Source organism: Apium graveolens, chromosome 6 (genome assembly GCF_009905375.1).
Source record: "Apium graveolens cultivar Ventura chromosome 6, ASM990537v1, whole genome shotgun sequence".
NCBI lineage: Eukaryota > Viridiplantae > Streptophyta > Magnoliopsida > Apiales > Apiaceae > Apium > Apium graveolens.
The window spans coordinates 206,430,803-206,443,507 of record NC_133652.1 but is presented as its reverse complement, the minus strand read 5'-3'; the positions used below and the strand labels follow the sequence as shown (position 1 = coordinate 206,443,507).

The window sequence follows — 12,705 nt, the reverse complement described above, 5'->3', positions numbered from 1 at the left end:
TCGCCCCAAGCCATTTATAACCCCCAGTCGCTCAGGCAAGTTTTCTACCCGTATAATTGTTGTTGTGATGTATATGTGTATATGCATGATCTTGTGATAAATGCATATTTGTTATTAGCAAATTCTTGCGATATATTGGAGCATGTGATATGGTATATATGCATGCCTATTTTGTATTCTTGATTTATATATCTGTTGGTTCAAATGCTTATTAGTTGCATAATACCTATGCTAGAGATAAGCGGTATTTGAGTTTACCCTTAGTATAGGGGATCAAAAGGTGAACATATTTCTAAACCAGGAGTCGATGTTCCCGAGTATATTATATATATATATATTTATATATATATATATATATATGGATATAGTTTTCAAAACTATTGATCGAATAAGGTTTATTCGATAACTTTATTTTATTTAATGAATATTATTTGAATATTCATTCGAGGACTTATGACTCTGTTTATTCTATTTAGTGATTAATATTTGAATATTCATTTGAGGATGTATGACTCCGTTTATTTTATTTAATAAATATTATTTATAATATTCATTCGAGGTATTATGACTCCGCTTATTATTTAATAATATTCTTTATTTTATTAAAGAATAATGTTTCGATAATCAAACTTATTTTCGATTATTCAAATAAAGATAGTACTTTCGTATAAGTATATCTTTGGTTATTTAATATTCATTTCAAGTATGAGTTTTAAAACTTCTACTTCGATTATTTTTATAAGGAGTATCTTTATGAGAATATTATTTAAATAATAATATTCAGATATCTCTAATATATCGGGACTGATTTATTTTAATAAATCAGCAGTACTCCAAACATTCTTCAAAATGTTTTCGAGTCTTCAAAATGATTTTAAAAGTTAGAGTGGATCCCAAAACTCATTTTTATATTTAAGATCTTCCTTTTAAAGGGGATTTAAATACTCGCTCAAAACCTGAGGGATCCGGCTCTGTGGTGTATTTTACATTCGCAACGTGATTGCTGTTTTGAGAAACCAATTTGATTACTTCCCCAACGTTCGGGAAGTAAGTCCATCTAATTGAGTCGGCATAAGCGACAGGCCGGGGTACGGTCTACCAAAGTGTAAGTGGCTGGGTGGTAGTCCATCAACGCGTAAGAGGCCGGGTGGCGGTCCAGCACAAGGTCCTTATGTGGCCAGGGTGATGACCGGTGGGGGATTCATCCATCTACTAGTAGAAAAGGTTACTTATTGGTATCTTTGCCTGATCAGCAAGATATCAGGTTTATGCCAAAATTTCTTTTCTTTCCAAATTCATTGGATATTGTAACTCTGTTCATACTTTACATGACAGAGGTTTTCAGGAAATGTATGAGAGATATATATATGGATATATATATCAGGACTTAATGAAGTATCTCGTAACTTCATTATTTATAATGATATTTCAAAGATTGAATCTATTCAAATCTTGTCTTATAGTCTCATCTATGTGATGAACTGTTGAAAGCTCATTATAACTTGAACGGTGGTAGTTCAAGCAGTATTTGGAAAAGATATAAGTATATTTAAGTATCTTGTAACTTCATCTTTTAAACTTATATCTAGTAAATGATTATCTTATGCATAACAAAGATTTTCAGAAAAACGTTGAGACAAGGTTAGATATATGAGATCACCTTGCAACGATATTTTTATACGGTTATAAACTGGAACTTTGTGTATATTATACATGTCAGAGGATTTCAAAGATTATGAAAAGTATATATATATATATATGTATATATATACTGAATATTTTGTGACTTGGTCGCGTTAAGATATCAGCTTGGTTCATTTCTTTTGACCAAGACTTTCATGAGTACTATGAGTATGCTCATATATTGTTAATCAGTATACATATTATTTTGGCGGGCTTGTTGCTCACCCTTGCTTTCTTCTTTCATCACACAACATCAGATAGACAAGATGAACAGGACCAAGCTCCCAATTCGCGAGCGGATAGGAAACGTTCCACAGTTTCCTATAGGCGTTGATGTCGCTGTAGCTGAGGTAGGAGCTACCAATAGTCTAGGCTTTCAACTTTTGATGTACCAGATTTATGTATATTTATGAATTGTAATAATGGAAAAGAAATGTAAATTTATTCAGAAACCCTTTTAAGGTGTATTGACATATAATTATGGAATAAAACGACTTGTGATTATTTTTGGATAATCTTCTCTGAGACTATAACTTGTGGTGTGTGTGTTTATTGTGGGGTCACAGTACAGAGTAGTTGATTATTTATTAAGATTGGGTGTTATTAAGGGAAATGGAACTCGTGACAACCCGGATCCCCGACCCCGGATTTGGGGGTGTTACATAAAGTCAGCTAGGTACACATTCCCTTTTCTCACTCCAGTGAGAACCACTTTGTTGCTCCTCTTGTTTGTCACAACACAGGCTTCTGAATTGAAGGTTATTGAATTGCCTTTATCACACAGCTGGCTGATACTCAACAAATTATGCTTGAGACCATCCACTAAGGCAACCTCCTCAATGATGACATTTTCTTTTGAAATCAAGCCATATCCCAGAGTATAACCCTTGATGCCATCTCCAAAAGTAATACTTGTGCCAGCTCTCTCCTTGAACTCTGTGAGCAGGGTAGAATCACCGGTCATGTATCTTGAACAACCACTATCCAAGTACCACAGATTCTTTTTGTTTCCCTGCACACATTAAAATCAAATCAAGTTGATTTTGGTACCCAAGTTTCCTGATTACTTGAACAACTTGTCTCTGTTTCAGCAAACTTGGCCATTAGGGCTAGATTGACATAGCTGACATCCTCATCCTCATCCAAACCATCCGCTGCCCAGTCATTTTCTTGTGTAATGAAAGCCCTTTCCTTTTGTTTGAGAAACTCAAAATATTTCTGTTTATAATCCATAGGCTCAAACTTCTTCTTGCTGGAATATGACTTTCTACAGTCACTGGCAAAGTGCCCTGCCAAGCCACATTTGAAACATTTGAATTTTGATTTATCCACCATGTTTCTATTTGGCTTAGTTGCTCCAAAGTTCTTTTTGAACTTGAGCTTGGAAAATCTTCTGGAAAGAAATGCTAGATGTTCATCAATGTCATCCATATCAGCTTGGCTCAAAGAATCTTCATTTTCTGCTACCAGCCCCTTGCCCTTATTTTCACAAACCTTTGAAGTAGACTCAACAACTTCTATCTTCATCTCATTCTCTTTTTCTAACTCAGCAACCAGTGCAATGGATCCTCCTTTCTTTCTCCCTTTCTCCATTCTTTCATCTTACTCGATTTCAAGCTCATAAGTCTTTAGAATGCCATACAGTCTCTCTAGTGTAAACTCCTTGTATTCTTGTGAGTTTCTCAAGGAGGCTGTCATTGGTTTCCATTCTTTTGGTAGGGATCTCAGAAATTTGAGGATAGAATCTTTGGTTATGTAGACTCTTCCATGCAGCTTTAGAGCATTTAGTAGCTTTTGAAATCTACTAAAGATAATAGTGAGAGTTTCACCTTCTTCAAAGTGGAAATGCTTATATTGCTGAATTAGTAGCTGCATCTTGTTTTCTCTAACTTGTTCAGTGCCATCACAGATAATCTGAATTATATCCCAAACTTCCTTGGAAATTTTGCAATTGATGATGTTGTCAAACATGTCACCATCAACTCCATTAAATAGAATATTCATGGCCTTCTTGTCCTTCCTGACTTGTTCAATATCAGGATCTGACCATTCATGCCTTGACTTGCGAACTGATGGCTCATTTCCAGTTGCAGCTCTCATTGGTACATGAGGGCCTCTCTCTATGCAATCTACATAGGCCTCATCTTGAGAAAGTAAATGAAGATGCATCTTTACCTTCCAGTGATGGTAATTGTCTTTGTCCAGAAAAGGAATCTTGACTCTAACATCCTTCTTGTTCATCTTGCTGTTTGTTGTGATCTTTAAACTCTTTGTTATTTAAGAGCTTGCTCTGATACCAATTGTTAGTCCCTAACAATGCAACAAGAATTACAAAAAGGGGGTTGAATGGAATTCTTGAAACTTTTTCTGCATTATAAAATGTTCTAACTTAAGATATATATGACAGTGTTTTGATTTGCAAAGTGCGGAATAACAAGTTAAATATGAATCAAAACACAAAGTAATAAAAACATAAGTCTTTAAAACTTTCTGGTGGATTAGAATGTATCCACCATATATATATATATATATAAATATCAAGAGAACTCTGTGAAGCTTGATAGCTCACAACTGCTTACAAATAAGAACAACTAAACTTACAGAGAAATGCTAAGGATACAACTTACAAATGTTTCTCTGAGAAAATATTTGCTTAGTCTTCTTATTGTTCTAATTGCTACTCTTGGTTTATATTTCACCAAGATTACACAGTAATAAGTCAAGATAATAAAACAAAACCTATCAAGTCTAATACTATGCTACTTCATTACTCTATTCCAGAATCTTTGAATATCTTCATAATAGCATGAAAATGGCAATGCTTCTTTGTTCTCAAAAACTCAGTTGAATAGGCTTCCACATTCCTTTTGCATACACTCGACGCATGTAACTGTGTTATCACTGTCAATAGATGTTTGAATTGATTATCCATCGGGTACATGATCATCCGTCGGGTTGCCTTGTTGATCATCCGTCGGGTAGCTTTGTTGATCATCCGTCAGGTACATGATCATCCGTCGGGTTGCCTTGTTGATCATCCGTCGGGTTGCCTTGTTGATCATCCGTCGGGTAGCTTTGTTGGCACTTGACTTCATTTCACTTATGCAGAATTACAAGACATCATTTATGTACAATTAATCAACCTATTCTGCATATATAATTAAAGTCAACATGACTTATATGCTACTACAAAATCTATACAAAGGTGTTTGCAGAAATGTGCTACATTACTTATTGTTGCATAAGCTACTCACTCGATGGATGTCAAAACATCATCCGTCAAGACTGTATTAAGTCATCCGTCGGGACTATATTTGCTTATCCGTCGAGTGCTACAAAATACACTAAGTCGGATCTACTAAGGTATTTTGTTAATGAAATCATCAAGTTCACAACATATTCACAACAATCTCCCCCAATTTATGTCTACTAGAATTGTAGCCATAAATTAAGAGAAACTTGATGATAACAAAACACCCTAAAAATAAAAATTTAAATGGAAGTAGATAAAACTGTAAAGTGCTGCAATTATTAAACTATAAACTGTAAAGTGCTTTAATACCCCTGTCTTAAGGGTTTATCATGATCAACTGATGGATTCTGATGATGAGGTGTTTAGCTACGAGTATAATGCTCATATTAATGTGCAAGTTCTTATTCAAGATGCTAACGTGGTGATGCTAGTGCTAGACAGGTTGTTGGTGATACTACCCATGGTCCTTTGGTTGGACAATCATAATTGGAAGCTCTTTGGCTAGCTTTTTTTAATCTTATTTTGTTCTTGCAAATGTTGCTTCGAATTGTTGATTAGTGTTAATTGGTTATGTTTCTAAGTACCTAAGCACGTTGTTTAGGTACTAAATTCTGAACGTTGTGTGGGTTTTCCACAATTCTCATGTGACCTTACTCCTTTTTAAATCGGGGTGGCTTCTTTGTCACCTCTTTTAATATATATAAATAAATTAGCAAAACAAATATATTTAACAATGAGAACAAGAAAGAATGAATGACTTGCAAGAGAACGAAGAGCGGTCCATTTTTTTTATTGTTCCAATTTTATGAAGTGTCTTTTAAAGAGACGTACGATTAATTCCTTTGTAAAGTATGAATAGCTGTTTAGTGTAAAAAATAATAGAAATAAATATTTTTTACTTAAAATTAATAAGAATAAAACTTCTCCATGTACACTACTTGTAGCAAGAAAAATGTAGAGTCAGGAAAATATAAAATTAAGTAGGACTTAATAAATATTTTACTTATTTAACGTTTTGGAATATATATAATTTACAAAATTTTATGAAAGTTGTTTCTTGTCCAACATTAATAAGGTTTACGAAGTTACTGCTGTATTTGTTAATCGAGGTATAAGCTTTTACAAGATGGCTACATATTTTAATTATTTTTGAAATTCGATTATATATATATATATCCATACTATACTATTATAAGAAAAACATAGGATAATTTGGTTGGTTGGTTGACACCTTCTTAAAAAGTCTGTTAACACTTTCCAAAATAAAGTTTAAACAATTATAATTTAATTAAAAAAATAAACCATGTATCTAATATAACTACATACTCTTATGAATTATTATCCAACTTAATTTCTAATCACACTCAACTTCTATCTTACATCTTTTATAAGGAACCAAACACTTTCAAGATTAATTTTAGTAATTCAAATTATAATATAACAAAATAATTAATAAATCAAGAAAAAATTACCACTTTCATATAGGCACTGCATCCGCACAGTAAAGCGGAGGCCGTAGTAGAAGGACTTATTAAGATTTTAACTATTTAAATTATAAGCAAACTAAGGGATAATTTGGTTAGTTGGTTCATACCTTCCTAAAAAAGTAAAAAGTCAGTTAACACCTTCCAAAATAAAGTTTAAATAATTATAATTTAATTAAAAAAATAAACCATGTATCTAATATAACTATATATTCTTATGAATTATTATCCAACTTAATTTCTAATCACACTCGACTTCTATTTTACCTATTTTATAGGAACCAAACACTTTCAAGTTTAATTTTAGTAATTTAAATTATAATATAATAAAATAATTAATAAATCAAGAAAAAAAATAAAAAATCAATATTAAGAAAAACAATGCCAAATCATTCAAATACACCACTGCTACTCAAGACAACCACTTTCATATAGGCATTGCATCTGCACAGTAAAGCGGAGGCCGTAGTAGAAAGACTTATTAGGATTTTAACTATTTAAATTTTGAATCCTTCAATAATATAATACATACAAAATAATATGTAAATATTTTAACTTCATTAATCTCAATAATACATACTTATTATTTTTCTTAAATTATTTTGATATAAAATAATAAAATTACAAATGTTATAATCAGTCCGTGCATCGCACGGGTTATAGGCTAGTATATATATATATGGGGTCCGTTCCCCAGCCAATATTGGATATGAGCCAACGGGGGGACCCAGGATTTTAATTTACCTGGGATGGAGTAAAAAAAATTCACTAACTTAATAAAAAAATAAATCAACAAATTAGTTCGAACATATTATAAAATTAAAAATTCTCAACTATACTATTTTGAAATCCAACATATACATAAATAAAACAAGTAATAATAATATTAGTTGGCAACTAAAAATATAATAAAGTTTACTCACATCATTTGAGCTGTACTCGATGATTCTTTTGAGCATAAAATTCATCTACCACTTCATCTGGATCAATATTTTCAGCAAACTCCCTCTCGATGTTGATATTCATAGAATCTCTCAAATATTCTTCATCCATTTTATATCGAAGAACGGTCTTAACTGTTTTTATAGCTGAAAAAACCCTTTCTGTAGTGGCTGTAGAAACGGGGAGAGTCAACATAGGACAAATCAACCTATAAATCAAACTGTAGTGTTTAGTCTTTCTTGTCTCAAATAGTCTATTAGGAATGAGAGTTCAAAAGGTAACACGGGGGGGGGGGGGGTGAATGTGTATTCGAACTTCCTTTCTTATACTTGACTGATACAAATATATATATGATGAACTTGAATATAGTGTAAGAGATTAGCAGTGTTTTTAAAAGATTGTGGAATATTTATGAGAACACATTTAACTTTAATCTAATATTTTATTATAATGAAATACTACAATATGAGATTCTTGTTTGAATCTCAGCTTCTTGTTCTTGGAAGATACAAGGTAAAAATTAAACTTGATTATTTTTAAAGATACTCGTCTACAAAAGCTTAGTCTGCTCTATATAGACAACATGTCTTGATGCACATGCTTTTGCAGACTAGTTCTATAACTAGAAATAGACAAAATAAGATTTACATTTTATACTATCCATTTCTAGCTAAGTCTCACATATGACTGTTCTTTTGCTTTCAGCCTTATCTCTTCTGTCATTTGTCTTGTTCTTCTTCCAAGTTACTTTGTAGATTTGTCTCTATCATCTCAGGTTTGACTGATCCTATTATGACAGAGCTTCAACAGACTTGTCTTGTTCTTCTGCAATCGTCCTTAAAAATAACTTCTTGATTCAGTCGAGTACTTAGACAAAACAGCTTCTAGAAGTCATGGTGTTAGACTTCTCGATCAGGCACATTTCTGACTTCTCGATTGACATTCCATGCATGTTCACTTATCGATCAATTAGACTTCTCAATCAGGCACATTCCTGATTTCTCGATTGACATTCCATGCATGCTCACTTCTCGATCAAATAAACTTCTCGATTGACTCAATAGGCTACTTCTCGAATTGATCATTCCTGGACTTCTCGAATAGGTACTTCATTGACTTCTCGAACGAGTGCTGAATTGATTTCTCGAATGGCTTTATTTCCTGTCTTCTCGAATGAGTATTCAACTGAGTTCTCAGCCATTCTTTGTTTGAGACTTCTCTACCATGTTCTTTTCTGACTTCTCTATCAGCTTCACCAATTCTGACTTCTCTACTGGGCTGACTTCTCTATTGAATTCTTGTCTTAGAGTAATTCTGTATCGACAACTTCTTTATTCATCCAAATCTTCTTGATTTGTTGCATGATTCATCATCTTGAATCTTCTACCATTTATTCTTGACTTATTTATTTTACAATAGGAAAGGTTACAGTAGAAACATGCTTCTAACTGCAAGAATATATACAAGATGTATTAAGTCATTTGCCCTCGTACAAGAAATCTAGAAGTGTTTAAACAAGACAAGTAAAACACTACGGTAGGCTTGATTTGATCCAACAATCTCCCCCAATTTGGAAAAAGATAGGTTTACAAATTATACAAAAGATATCAAGCATACCTTTGATTCTGATTCAAACTGGCCATGTATTGATCATATCTAGCTTTCTTCTCATTTTCTTCTCTAACTTTGATTTTTTCAATAGCTTGGAGAATCTCTTGCTTGGCCATGACCTCTTCAATTAGGATTGCACCTTCTAGCATTTCAGCTGCTATTTGAAGAGATTGAATGGGATTATCCTTGACAAATTTGAGTCTGATCTTTGAGGTAACTCCATTTCTGAGTTTGAACTCAACCCTGTCAGGATCCTTGAAGACTCTGCATTTCCCTTGCCTTCTCAATTCTTTAAACATCTAATCTATCTCTTCATATTCTTTCTGCTTCTTTTTTGCCATTTTTCTAGATTCAACTACTTTGTCAATTCTTTTTGATATTTTTTTGCCAGGTACTCAACTATTTCTACCATTTTCAACTTGTTTATCATGCACTTCTTGTCATATAGACTTATCACTCTCCTGATTTCATGATTAGAGACTTTTAAATTGTCATGAGAAAATTCTCTTTCTTCTCCATCAACATTTGTTACAAACATCCTCTTGTCCCTCATTTCTACCTTGCAGATTCTGTTAGCCCTCCATTGCTTGATTTTTGCTTTGTCAACTTCAACCAGTTCTTGAATGGGCTTAACTGGCAGACCTTTGTCAGGGACAATGAGTTGCTTTTTCAATTTGGATCACCTGACTAACAATGAGCTAGTAGGCTTCTTGAAGTGAGTCCTTATGGAAAAATTGACCTTTAGCTGTTGACAAGGCTTGAGATTCTTAAATTGATCCTTCTTTAACTCCCTCCTTATTACTCCAGTTGCAATAACCTTGACTAGAAATCTTTTTGACTCTTTTCCTTCTGAGATCATAACAGTTTCAGAAACTATTGAAGCCACACTAGCACCCTGAATTTTGGTAGCTGTACTAGAGTGATCACCAACAACTTGCTGCTTGGATGGCTTCTTCCTTTCATATCTCTTTTCTTTCACAGAGTCATCGCTCTTTTTCTTTTCATCTTCATCCTTCTTTTTCTTTTCATCTTTCTTTCCTCCTGATAAGTGTATTTTATATCCACTTGGAACGCTTTATTACAAGCTTAAATTTGTGTTTTGGACTCAAGTTGTTGGTATTTTGATGTGTTTTTGTGTTATTACATTTTAGGTATCAGCTAAATGAAGAAATGAGCTTTTAAAGGAAATATGATGACACGTGATCAGATTTGGAAGCCAAGGACATTGTCAAGTTGTAGAGAATCTCGTTAGCTTCGCGTGAGCAGTTGAATCGCCTAATTCTGACGAGTAGAACTCAAGTTATGGCCAAAATAAGATTTATCAGAATTTTTCAAAAGCCGCCCACGCGGCCGCGTCAGAAGTGCACGCGACCGCATGCCAACACGCGGCCGCGTCAGACCAGCACACGACCGCATGCTGATGCGCGGTTGATTTCGCTGATTTCGATGAAAAAACTTTTTTGAGTGAAATTTGATAATTTTAAGGGTACAAGTCCACTAGGGGCTTATATATATTTAAAAAAAGATTTTCATCATCCGGAAAGATTGGAAGATCAAGGAGAAGACTTAGAAGCACAAAATAACTCCAAAAAAGAAGATCTTGTTTTCTACTTGTGATTAATTGAAATAGTTGTAACTTTGGATGCTCATTTTCATTCTTGTTGAACCTAGACCTTTTTTATTCGTACATTGATTATTATTCAGTTTATTAAGACCTTGTTTTATACCATGCTTTCATTGGTACCCATGATGACGATGAGTTCAATTATGGGCTAATCGTTATCATGGGTATCTAGCGGATTTACTTATGTATTTCAATAATTAATTTGTTTCGATATCTTGGTGTGTGGTGATTGATTGATATCCTAGTATTAGTTGTGCTTATTCGTCTTATGTGCTTAGCTAACATATAAGATAACGTGTTAATCTCCACTGAAGCGATAGTGAATATAGAGGTTTAGAACTTGCCATGCTAGCATAGGTGCATGTATTTGTTATGCATGATTCGTAGGTAATTTTAACCATCTTACTTGCCCTATGTAATCACGATAGATAACTTGCGCATTAAACCGTTATGTTTTCAATTCTTATAGACATATAAGGACTAAGCATAATTGGTGTCTATTCAACTTATATCTCTTTTGTGGATGCTTGGTAGTAGGGTATTCGTACAGTGAAAGTTGGCGTTTGCTAGTTTCGTGTTATCTGATTAGTGTCATCACCATTACATGCTAAGGTTAAGAATAATAAGGCTATTGAATGAAGTAATTAATGAAGTTAGAATCCCATGTTTATCATATATATTAATTCAACCATTCTTGTTCTCTTAGTTATAATTGTTAGTTTAATCTCTTAGTTTAATCAAAATCCAATTTGTTATTTTTCTTAGCATTGAGCGATAACCATACATTGTTGTATAGGTGCATAAATTGAACTTAACCTAAACCAGTCTCTGTGGGAACGAGTCTGATTTATATCTTATACTACTTGCGAACGCGTATACTTGCGTGAATATCAGTGCGTGTTCTAACCCTAACAAGTTTTTGGCGCACCTACCGGGGACTCGGTGTTAATTTTTAGTTTATGTGCTTGTCATTGGTTATCATTAAAGTTCACTGACTCATATTATTTTAATTTCACGATTTATTTGTTTGTGTTTCAGGTACTCATTACAATGGGAGATCCAGCAGCACGAACGAAAGCCTTGATGGATTTTTCTTAACCCAAGATCAATGACATTCAATCTAGCATTGGTCGGCCAGCTATCACAGCTAATACCTTTAAGATCAAGCCTGGCATAATTCAATGGGTTTAGAATTCAATCCAGTTTGGGGGTTCTCCAACTGAAGATCCCAATATGCACATTAGGGATTTCATTGAGATCTGCGACACCTTCAAGTGCAACGGTGTTTCTGAAGATGCTGTGAAGCTGAGATTGTTCCCATTCTCTCTGAGGGACAAGGATAAGAGCTGGTTACGCTCTCTACCAGCTAGTTCGATTACTACTTGGGAAGATCTTGCTCATAAGTTTCTTACTAAATTCTTTCCTATGGCGAAGAAAGCTGCACTCAGGAATGCTATTACTCAATTTGCACAGCAAATGGGAGAATTGCTATGTGAAGCTTGAGAGCGCTACAAGGAGATGCTTAGGAAGTGTCCTCATAATGGAATGCCTAATTGGATGATCATCAATTGTTTTTACAATGGGGTGGGAGCACAGTCCAGACCCATGCTCGATGCAGCATTAGGCGGAGCATTACGGGCAAAGAGCTATGAGGAAGCTTATGATCTAATTGAACTGATGGCTACTAATGAATATCAGTATCCAACCCAGAGATGTCCACAGGGCAAGGTGGCAGGAGTTCTTGAAGTGGATACAACTACGGCTATCACTGCTTAACTAAAGGCATTGTCTATAAAGATCGATTCTCTGGCTAACTATGGTGTTAAGCAGATAATTAGTGTTTGTAAGCTGTGTTCAGGTGCGCATGTGACGGAGTAATGCACTATATCTAGTGACTCAGCTCATTTTGTGAGCAACTTTCAGAGATCGCAGCAACCAGTTCCAGACACTTATCATCATGTCAACTGGAATCATCCTAACTTCAGCTGGAGCAACAATCAGAATGCGATACAACAGCCATTCCAGCAGTTTGGAAATAAGCTATTCAACCCTCCTGTTTTCAGCAACAAATTACACCAAAACAACAAACTCATGGTGCATGTCTATCT

General features: G+C 34.2%; 1 non-coding gene across 1 annotated transcript; it reads right to left on the bottom strand.

Moving 5' to 3' along the window:
* Positions 1 to 12,037: 12,037 nt before the first annotated feature.
* Positions 12,038 to 12,144, bottom strand: LOC141670000 (small nucleolar RNA R71). Its single transcript, XR_012554252.1, has one exon. It is a non-coding gene; the product is annotated as a small nucleolar RNA R71 (small nucleolar RNA).
* Between the last annotated feature and the right edge of the window lie 561 nt (positions 12,145 to 12,705).